This window comes from Balaenoptera borealis, assembly GCF_965194805.1.
Source record: "Balaenoptera borealis genome assembly, chromosome: X".
Classification (NCBI taxonomy): Eukaryota; Metazoa; Chordata; class Mammalia; order Artiodactyla; family Balaenopteridae; genus Balaenoptera; species Balaenoptera borealis.
In genome coordinates this window covers 32091897-32100897 of record NC_138881.1, presented here as the reverse complement: position 1 = coordinate 32100897, position 9001 = coordinate 32091897, and positions in this window count along the sequence as shown.

Here is a 9001-nt window from a genome sequence, read left to right as displayed (position 1 = left end):
CTCTGTTTCTAGTTTGGACATCAAAGTTTGAAGATTTTAAATCAGTATAATGGAAAAATTTATAACAGAAACATGTCTAATGGACTGTGTACAGACTCCTTGAAAGAGGTAAACTTTGTGGTTAAACAGAAGTGAATGGCTCTCTATCAAAAACAAAAACAAACAAAAAAACTGTCTGGGACTCTGGTGGGTTTCCTGCAACTGCTCCAGTGCATGCACCAGCCTATGCTAAGTGCCTGCTACAGCCCCTCTAGCTCTAGTGCAGCTATACACGAGGGCAAAGACTGATGTTGCTGAGGAGAGTTCGTAGCTGTGGGGCAGAGAGCTGGCTTGAACCCAGCACAGCATCCAAATGGGGTGAGGGCAGCCATTACTGGAGTTCACGGAGGTGACAATTGGGAGTGGTATGGAACTCTGAATGATGTACCAGCATTGCCCCAGCACACGACCTGGCCCATGCTGAGTGCCCACTCCAGGCCTTCTTGCTCCACTGCAGCTCCCTAACATGGTAAAGGCTGCTGTTGCTGAAGAGAGTACACAGTTGTAGGGGACAGAGCCGGCTATGACCTGGTATGGCATCCAAACAGAGTGAGAGCAGCCATTACACTTGTGTGTACAGAGGTGGTGAATCGGGAGCTGTCTCAAGCTCTAAGTGGTGTGACTTGGCCCACACTGAGTCTGTCTTGCTCCAGCCCTGCTCCCCTCAGGGGCACAGGTGCTGTTGTGGGGAGAGGGAATTGTTAAATCAACTAAAACTACAACAAACAGTTAATGGATAAAGATGAAGATATAAAATATGACATCAGAAACACAAAATGTGGGGGAGGGGAGTAAAAAATGTAGATGTTTTAGAACGTGTTTGAACTTAAATGACTACCAGTTGAGAACAAGTAGATATAGTAATAGGTCAACATATATGAACCCCATGGTAACCACAAATCAAAAACCTACAATAGATATATAAGAATAAGAGGGAAAGGAACACAAGCGTACCACTAAAGGAAATCATCAAACCACAAGGGAAGAAACTAAAAGAAGAACAGAAGAAGGACTAAAACAACCAGAAAACAAGTAACAAAATGGCAATAACTACATACCAATCAATAATCACTTTAAACATCAATGAACTAAATGCTCCAATTAAAAGACAGAGGGTGGCTGATTGGATTAAAAAAAAAAAAAAAGGCCCATCTATATGTTGCTTACAAGAAGCTCAGTTCAAAGCTAAAGACATACCACGCAGACTGAAAGTGAGTGAATGGAAAAATATATTTCATGCAAATGGTAAAAACAAGAAAGCTGGAGTAGCAATACTCATATGAGACCAAATAAACTTTAAAACAAAATCTACAATAAAAGACAAAGAAGGGCAATATATAATGATAAAGAGTATATAACATACATTATCATATATGCACCAAATATAGGAGCACCTAAATATATAAAACAAATATTAACAGACATAAAGGAGAAACTGATGACAATAAAATAGTAAGAGGGGACATTAATACCCCACTTATATCAATGGACAGATCATCCAGACAGAAAATCAATAAGGAAACAGTGGTCTTAAATGACACATTAGAGTAGTTGGATTTAATAGATCTACAGAACACTCCATCCAAAAACAGCAGAATACACATTCTTTTCAAGTGAACATGGAATATTCTCCAGGATAGATGACATGCTAGGACACAAAACAAGTCTCAACAAATTTAAGAGGATAGAAATTATATCAAGCATCTTTTCTGACCACAGCAGTATGAAACTAGAAATCAATTGCAGGAAGAAAAATGGGAAAAAAACCACAAACACGTGGAGACTAAACAACATGCTACCAAAAAAACCAGTGGGTCAATGAAAAAATGAAAGAGTAAATCAGAAAATGCCTTGACACAAATGAAAATAAAAACATAACTTTCCAAAATCTATGTGATGCAGCAAAAGCAGTTCTAAGAGCAAAGTTTATAGGAATACAGGCTCAAGGAACAAGAAAAATCTCTATCTAACCTTCTATCTAAAGGAATTAGAAAAGAAGAACAAAGAAACCCCAAAGTCAGCAGAAGGAAGGCAATAATAAGATCAGGGAGGAAATGAATAAACAGGGACCAAAAAAAAAAAAAAAAATAGAAAACATTAATGAAAACAAGAGCGCTTTTTTTTTTTTTTTTTTAAGATAAGCTAAATTGATAAACCTTTACTCAGGCTCATCAAGAAGAAAAAGAGAGAGGACCCAAATAAGCAAAATAAGAAATGAAAGAGGAGAAATTACAACCAATATCACAGAGATACAAAAAAATCATGAGAGTACTATGAAGAGTTATTTGCCAAGACACTGGACAACCTAGAAGAAATGGATAAATTTCTAGAAGTACAATCTTCCAAGACTGGGCCAGGAAGAAATACACCATATAAACAGACTGATCACTAGTAGTAAAATTGAATTTGTAATTAAAAAACTCCCAGCAAACAAAAATCAAGGACCTCTTGGCTTCATAGGAGAATTTTACCTAACACGTAAACAAAAGCTAACACCTATCCTTCTAAAACTATTCCAAAAAATTGAAGAGGCAGGGCTACTCCCAAATTAATTCTATGAGGCCACAGTTATCAAAACCGTACAAAGACACTACACAAAAAGAAAATTACAGGCCAATATCTCCAGTGAATATAGATGCAAAAGTTCTCAAAGAAATATTAGCAAACTGAATCCAACAATACATAAGAAGGATCATACACATTGAATGAGTTGGATTCATTCCAGGGTCACAAGGATGGTTCAACATATGCAAATCATCAATGTGATATAACACATTAAAAAAAGAAAAGATGAAAAACACATGATCATCTCAACAGATGCAGAAAAAGCATTTGACAAAATTCAACATCCATTCATGATAAAAACTCTCACCAAAGTGGGTATAGAGGGAACATATCTTAACATAATAAAGGCCATTTACACAAACCCACAGCCAACATAATACTCAACAGTGAAAAGCTGAAAGCCTTCCTACTAAATTCAGGAACAAGACAAGGATGCCCACTCTCACTGCTTCTATTCAACATAGTATTGAAAGTCTTAGCCACAGATATCAAACAAGAAAAAGAAATAAAAGGTATCCAAATTGGAAGGGAAGAGGTACAACTTTCATTATTTGCAGATGACATGATACTCTATTATAGATAACCCTACAGACTCCACACAAAAACTATTAGAACTAATAAGTGAATTCCATAAGGAAGTATGATACAAGATTAATATATAGAAATCTGTTGCATTTCTTTATTTATTTATTTATTTATTTATTTATTTATTTATTTATTTTTGGCTGTGTTGGGTCTTCGTTTCTGTGCAAGGGCTTTCTCTAGTTGTGGCAAGCGGGGGCCACTCTTCATCGCGGTGCGCGGGCCTCTCACTGTCGCGGCCTCTCTTGTTGCGGAGCACAGGCTTCAGACGCGCAGGCTCAGTAGTTGTGGCTCACGGGCTTAGTTGCTCCGTGGCATGTGGGATCTTCCCAGACCAGGGCTCGAACCCATGTCCCCTGCGTTGGCAGGCAGATTCTCAACCACTGCGCCACCAGGCAAGCCCTGTTGCATTTCTTTATACTAATAATGAAATATTAGGAAGAGAAAGTAAAAAAAATCTCGTTTAAAAACACACAACACCCCCCCTCCCAAAAAAAAATGCCTAGAAATAAACTTAACCAAGGAGGTAAAAGACCTATGCACTGAAAAATATAAAAGTGATAAAGGAAACTGAAGATGATACAAAGAAATGAAAGATATCCCATGCTCTTGGGTTGGAAGAATTAATATTGCTAAATGACCATACTACCCAAAGCAGTCTACAGATTTATTGCAATACCTATCAAAATACCCATGACATTTTCCACAGAACTAGAGCAAATAATCCTAAAATTTATATGGAACCACAAAAGATCCAGAATTGTCAAAGTATTCTTGAGAAATAAAAACAAAGCTGGAGTTATCACCCTCCCAGACTTCAGACTATACTACAAAGCTATAGTAATCAAAACAGTATGGTACTGGCACAAAAACAGACACATAGCTCAATGGAACAGGATAGAGAGCCCAGAAATAAACCCATGCACTTATGGTCAATTAATCTACAACAAAGGAGGCAAGAATATACAATGGAGAAAAGACAGTCTCCTCAATAAGTGGTGCTGGGAAAACTGGACAACTACATGTAAAAGAATAAAATTAGAACATTCTCTCACACCACATACAAAAATAAACTCAAAATGGATTAAAGGCCTAAATGTAAGGCCAGAAACCCCAAAACTCCTGGAAGGAAACAAAAGCAGAAAACTCTTGGACATAAACTGTAGCAATATTTTTTGGATCTCTCTCCTAGAGTAATGGAAACAAAAGCAAAAATAAACACATGGGACCTAATTAAACTTAAAAGTTTTTGCACAGCAAAGGAAACCACTGACAAAATGAAAAGACAACCTCCTGAATGGGAGAAAATATTTGCAACTGCTAAGACCAATACATGGTTAATATCCAAAATATATAAACAGCTCATACAACTCAATATCAAAGATACAAAAAACCCAATTAAAAAATGGGCAGAAAATATGAATGGGCATTTTTCCAAAGAAGACATACAACAGGCACATGAAAAGATGCTTCACATCACTAATCATCAAAGAAATGCAAATCAAAACCAAATGAAATATTACCTCACACCTGTCAGAATGGCTATCACCAAAAACACCACAAATAACAAATGCTGGGGAGGATGTGGAGAAAAAGGAACCCTAGTACACTGGGAATGCAAACTGACACAGCCACTATGGAAATCAGTGTGGAACTTCATCAAAAAACTAAAAATTGAGCTCCCATATGATCCAGCAATTCCACTCGTGGGTATATATCTGAAGAAAATGAAAACACTAATTTGAAAAGAGACATGTACCCCAAAGTTCATAGCATTATTATTTACAAAAGGCCAGATATAGAAGCAACCTAAATGTCTATCAACAGGTTAATGGATAAAGAAGAAATGGTATACACACACACACACACACACACAAATGGAATATTACTCACCATAAAAAAGAATGAAATTTTGCCATTTGCAACAACTTTGATGGACCTGGAGGGTATTATGCTTAGTGAAATAAATCAGAAAGAGGAAGACAAATACTGTCTATCACTTTTATGTGGAATCTAAAAAATCAAAAAATGAATGAATATAATAAAACAGATATAGAAAACAAACTACTGGTTACCAGTGGGGAAAGGGAAGGCGGGAGGGACAAGATAGTGGTAGGGGATTAAGAGGAGCTACAAGGATATATTGTACAGCACAGGGAGTATAGTTAATATTTTGTAATAACTTTAAATGGAATATAATCTATAAAAATACTGAATCTAATATTTGAAACTTGAAACTAATATAATATTGTAAATCAAATGTACTTCAATTAAAAAGGAAATAAACTTTTAAAATGTACAGTTTTGGGTTAAGATTTTCATAGACATTAGAACAATATGCTAAAATAAGTTCTATAGATAAAAATGAAGCAAAGAAATCAGATTTTCATAATAGCAGTATAAAATGACCTACTGATTTATATAGCTCTTAAATTTCATTCAGAAACCATGTGTTACTGATGCTATTTGAAATATATTTGTATTTTCATATTTTAATTTCTTCTTGTGTTGTTTATGTAAGAAAAATAACTACTTTAAGGCATGAGAGTTCTAAAAGCAGTGTTCATTAATTCTAGCTTTCTGAGTTTCATAGGAGATTGAGAGCATCCATGCTGTGAAAAAGAATTATAAAAGTACATTTTTAGAACTGTGATATTAGAACTATCATCCCAGCTGTGAGTCAATGGCATTTATTGTGTACTGATTTATACTGGAAACCAACAGATTCTTTTTTTTTTTTTTTTCTTTTCTTTTATCCTTATAAAAGACTTCTACAGACAAGTTTATTGACCTAGATGGAACATTTTAGAAAAACATCTTCTAAATGTTTACTGTAATGTATATTTAAATTTCCAAATGATAGTTAACCCAGGATTTTACAACTAAGCCTAGAATTTTGTTACCAAATGTAATAAAAAGCTTTTAAAGCCCTTTAACAATCAGTGGTATAAGTTTCACATTCTCCTGAATATATAAATTAAACCAACAGATTCTTGTCATTGAATTCTTAGCAGAACTTAGCCAAATGATTTGGTTGGATGAACTAACTCTAATCCTATAAAATATGAACCAGCAAAAGATTAACACAATATATTTGGAAGTGAAGTTATACAGAAAGGATGTATCATAGTAAACATGTTAACATAAGAATAATTGATTTGCATAGATATAGATCAATTATCACTATAATTCTTAGCTTTATATGGTTCTAAAATATTACTATTCTTAGACAATCTGTTGGAGGAAAGTAGAGAAATTGCAGAGGTCTACATGCAGTGCCTGAAGTTCATAAAAAGAGTAAATAATTTCTGGCTGTTTTACTTAAAAGACGTACTGATTCTGTAAATTTATAATGCATAAAACAAATTTACACACTCACTTCCTCACACTGCTATAAAAAGCATCTGGTTTCTTTTTTTTTTAAATTAATTTATTATTTGTTTTGGCTGCACTGTGGGGCTTGTGGGATCTTAGTTCCCCGACCAGGGATCAAACCCAGGCCCCCTGCAATGGAAGCACAGATTCCCAACCACTGGACCGCCAGGGAATTCCCAAAAAGCATCTGGTTTCTTTCCCATCTTCTGATGCTGCTGCCCTGCACTGCACTTTTCAGTTTTGGAGTCTGACTGGGTAGTTTTCAGCCTGGAGAACCACTGACCTAGCTGCTTGGAGGAGCCCTTCCAGAGGCTTTAAACCACCCAGACACAGAGTGTATACTTTATATGCAGGACCATTGAGGCAAAAGTTGATAAGGAAGTGGATGTTCACACAGTCTCAAAGTCTCATGCACACGTTAGTTATTAATTACCAAAGGGAAAGATAGCTTTAATATGAAGATATCTGTTATCTTATACCATAACCAGATAACTGTGGGATAGGAAAGATAATTTTTCCTCTACCTTTCTAGGTTCTTGGCTGAGACACCCTTGTAATAAAGGACAGGTTATCAGGTGTCAACCTAAACAAAGAGGTAAACTGAGGGAAGCTCAAATGACCTGAAATCAAGTTTATCTGGGAAGAGCAGAGGAACTGTAATTTGGGAAAAGCGTGCTATAGCAAGTGACAGGCAAGTCTGTTGAGGGTTTGGGGTCAGCTATATTTATGGGCAAGGAGCAAAAAGAAGGGGAAGTCCAGCCAAAGTGTAAGCAGTAAGTTCATTGGCTTGAGGATGGGGAGAGATTCTTGGTGGATGTTCACTGGTCAAGAGATAAGGCTTAGGACTTCTCTGGTGGCACAGTGGTTAAGAATCCGCCTGCCAATGCAGGGGACACGGGTTCGAGCCCTGGTCCAGGAAGATCCCACACGCCACGGAGCAACTAAGCCCGTGCACCACAACTACTGAGCCTGAGTGCCACAACTACTGAGCCTGCGTGCCTAGAGCCTGTGCTCCACAACAAGAGAAGCCACCACAATGAGAAGCCCGCGCACCGCAACGAAGAGTAGCCCCAGCTCGCCGCAACTAGAGAAAGCCCGTGTGCAGCAACAAAGGCCCAACGTAGCCAAAAATAAATAAATAAATAAATTTATTTTTAAAAAAAAGAGAGGTAAGGCTTAGTCTTCTGCAAATCAGGCGTTAATGGGAAATCAGTCTCTCAGCTCTTAAACTCTATTCTTCTGAGGATGCATGCATGACATTCTCCATATCAAATCCTGTGGTTCCATTTTAGACAGAAATCCTTTCATAGAGGAGAAAAACAGAAGTTTAATAACATGTATACCTCCTGTATACATGGGACAGACCCAGGAAAACTGAGTAACTCCCTGAAATGGTCTGAGCTACCACTTTAAATACCATCTCCAGCTAAAGACAAAAGAAGATGCTGGGCGGTGGGGTGGATGCCACTTATGGGAAGTTGCTGGGAAAAGCACATTAAACAAGGTAAGGTTGTTATACAGATTTAAGTCCCAGCCTTCTCCACAGAGAAGAGATTCTAGAGATTTAGAGCCATCCTTCTCTTTCTGGTACAGTGAGGGAGACACCCTTACAAAATAGAGATTTCCTTTATAAATACATTATAAAAGTCTCTTACAAAAGGGAAACTTCTAGTCTGTTTTCAGAGCTTCTCCTGTGTCTGCTGTTTATTAAAAATAATCAGCCTAAAATAATCCTTATTCCAAAGAGGCATATTTTGGGGTGGCAAATTCTGCTCCCCTCATGACAAAACTCAGCATCACTAATAATGTGGCACTGTGACCTGCAGTACTTCCTGATGAGATGCTATGTGCATTTTACCATAGCCCATAGGGAATTTTCTTGCCATAAAAGTTTAAACTCATCCAGTCATGAGAGGAAAATCAGAGCACTGGCTTCCTCTCTTCAAGAATGTCAATGCCATGAAAGATCAAACAATTGATTGTACCGGATTAAAGGAAACTAAATTCAAAGATATGGAAGCAACCTAAGTGCCCACTGACAGGTGAATGGATAAAGAAGATGTGGTACACATATACAATGGAACATTGCTCATCCATAGAAGAGAGTGAAATCCTGCCATTTTTGACAACATGGATGGATCTTAGAGGGTATTATGCTAAGTGAAATAAGTCAGACAGAGAAAGACAATCACCATATGATTTCACTTATATGTGGAATCGAAAAAATAAAACAAATGAACAAACATTACAAAACAGAAATAGAGTCATAGGTACAGAGAATAAACAAGTGGGGGGGGTGAGTGAAATAGGTGAGGGAAATTAAGAGGTACAAACTTCCAATTATAAAATAAATGAGTCCCAAGATGAAATGTACAGTGGGGAATATAGTCAGTAAATGGCTGCAGCCACTATGGAAAACAGTGTGGGGGGTTCTCAAAAA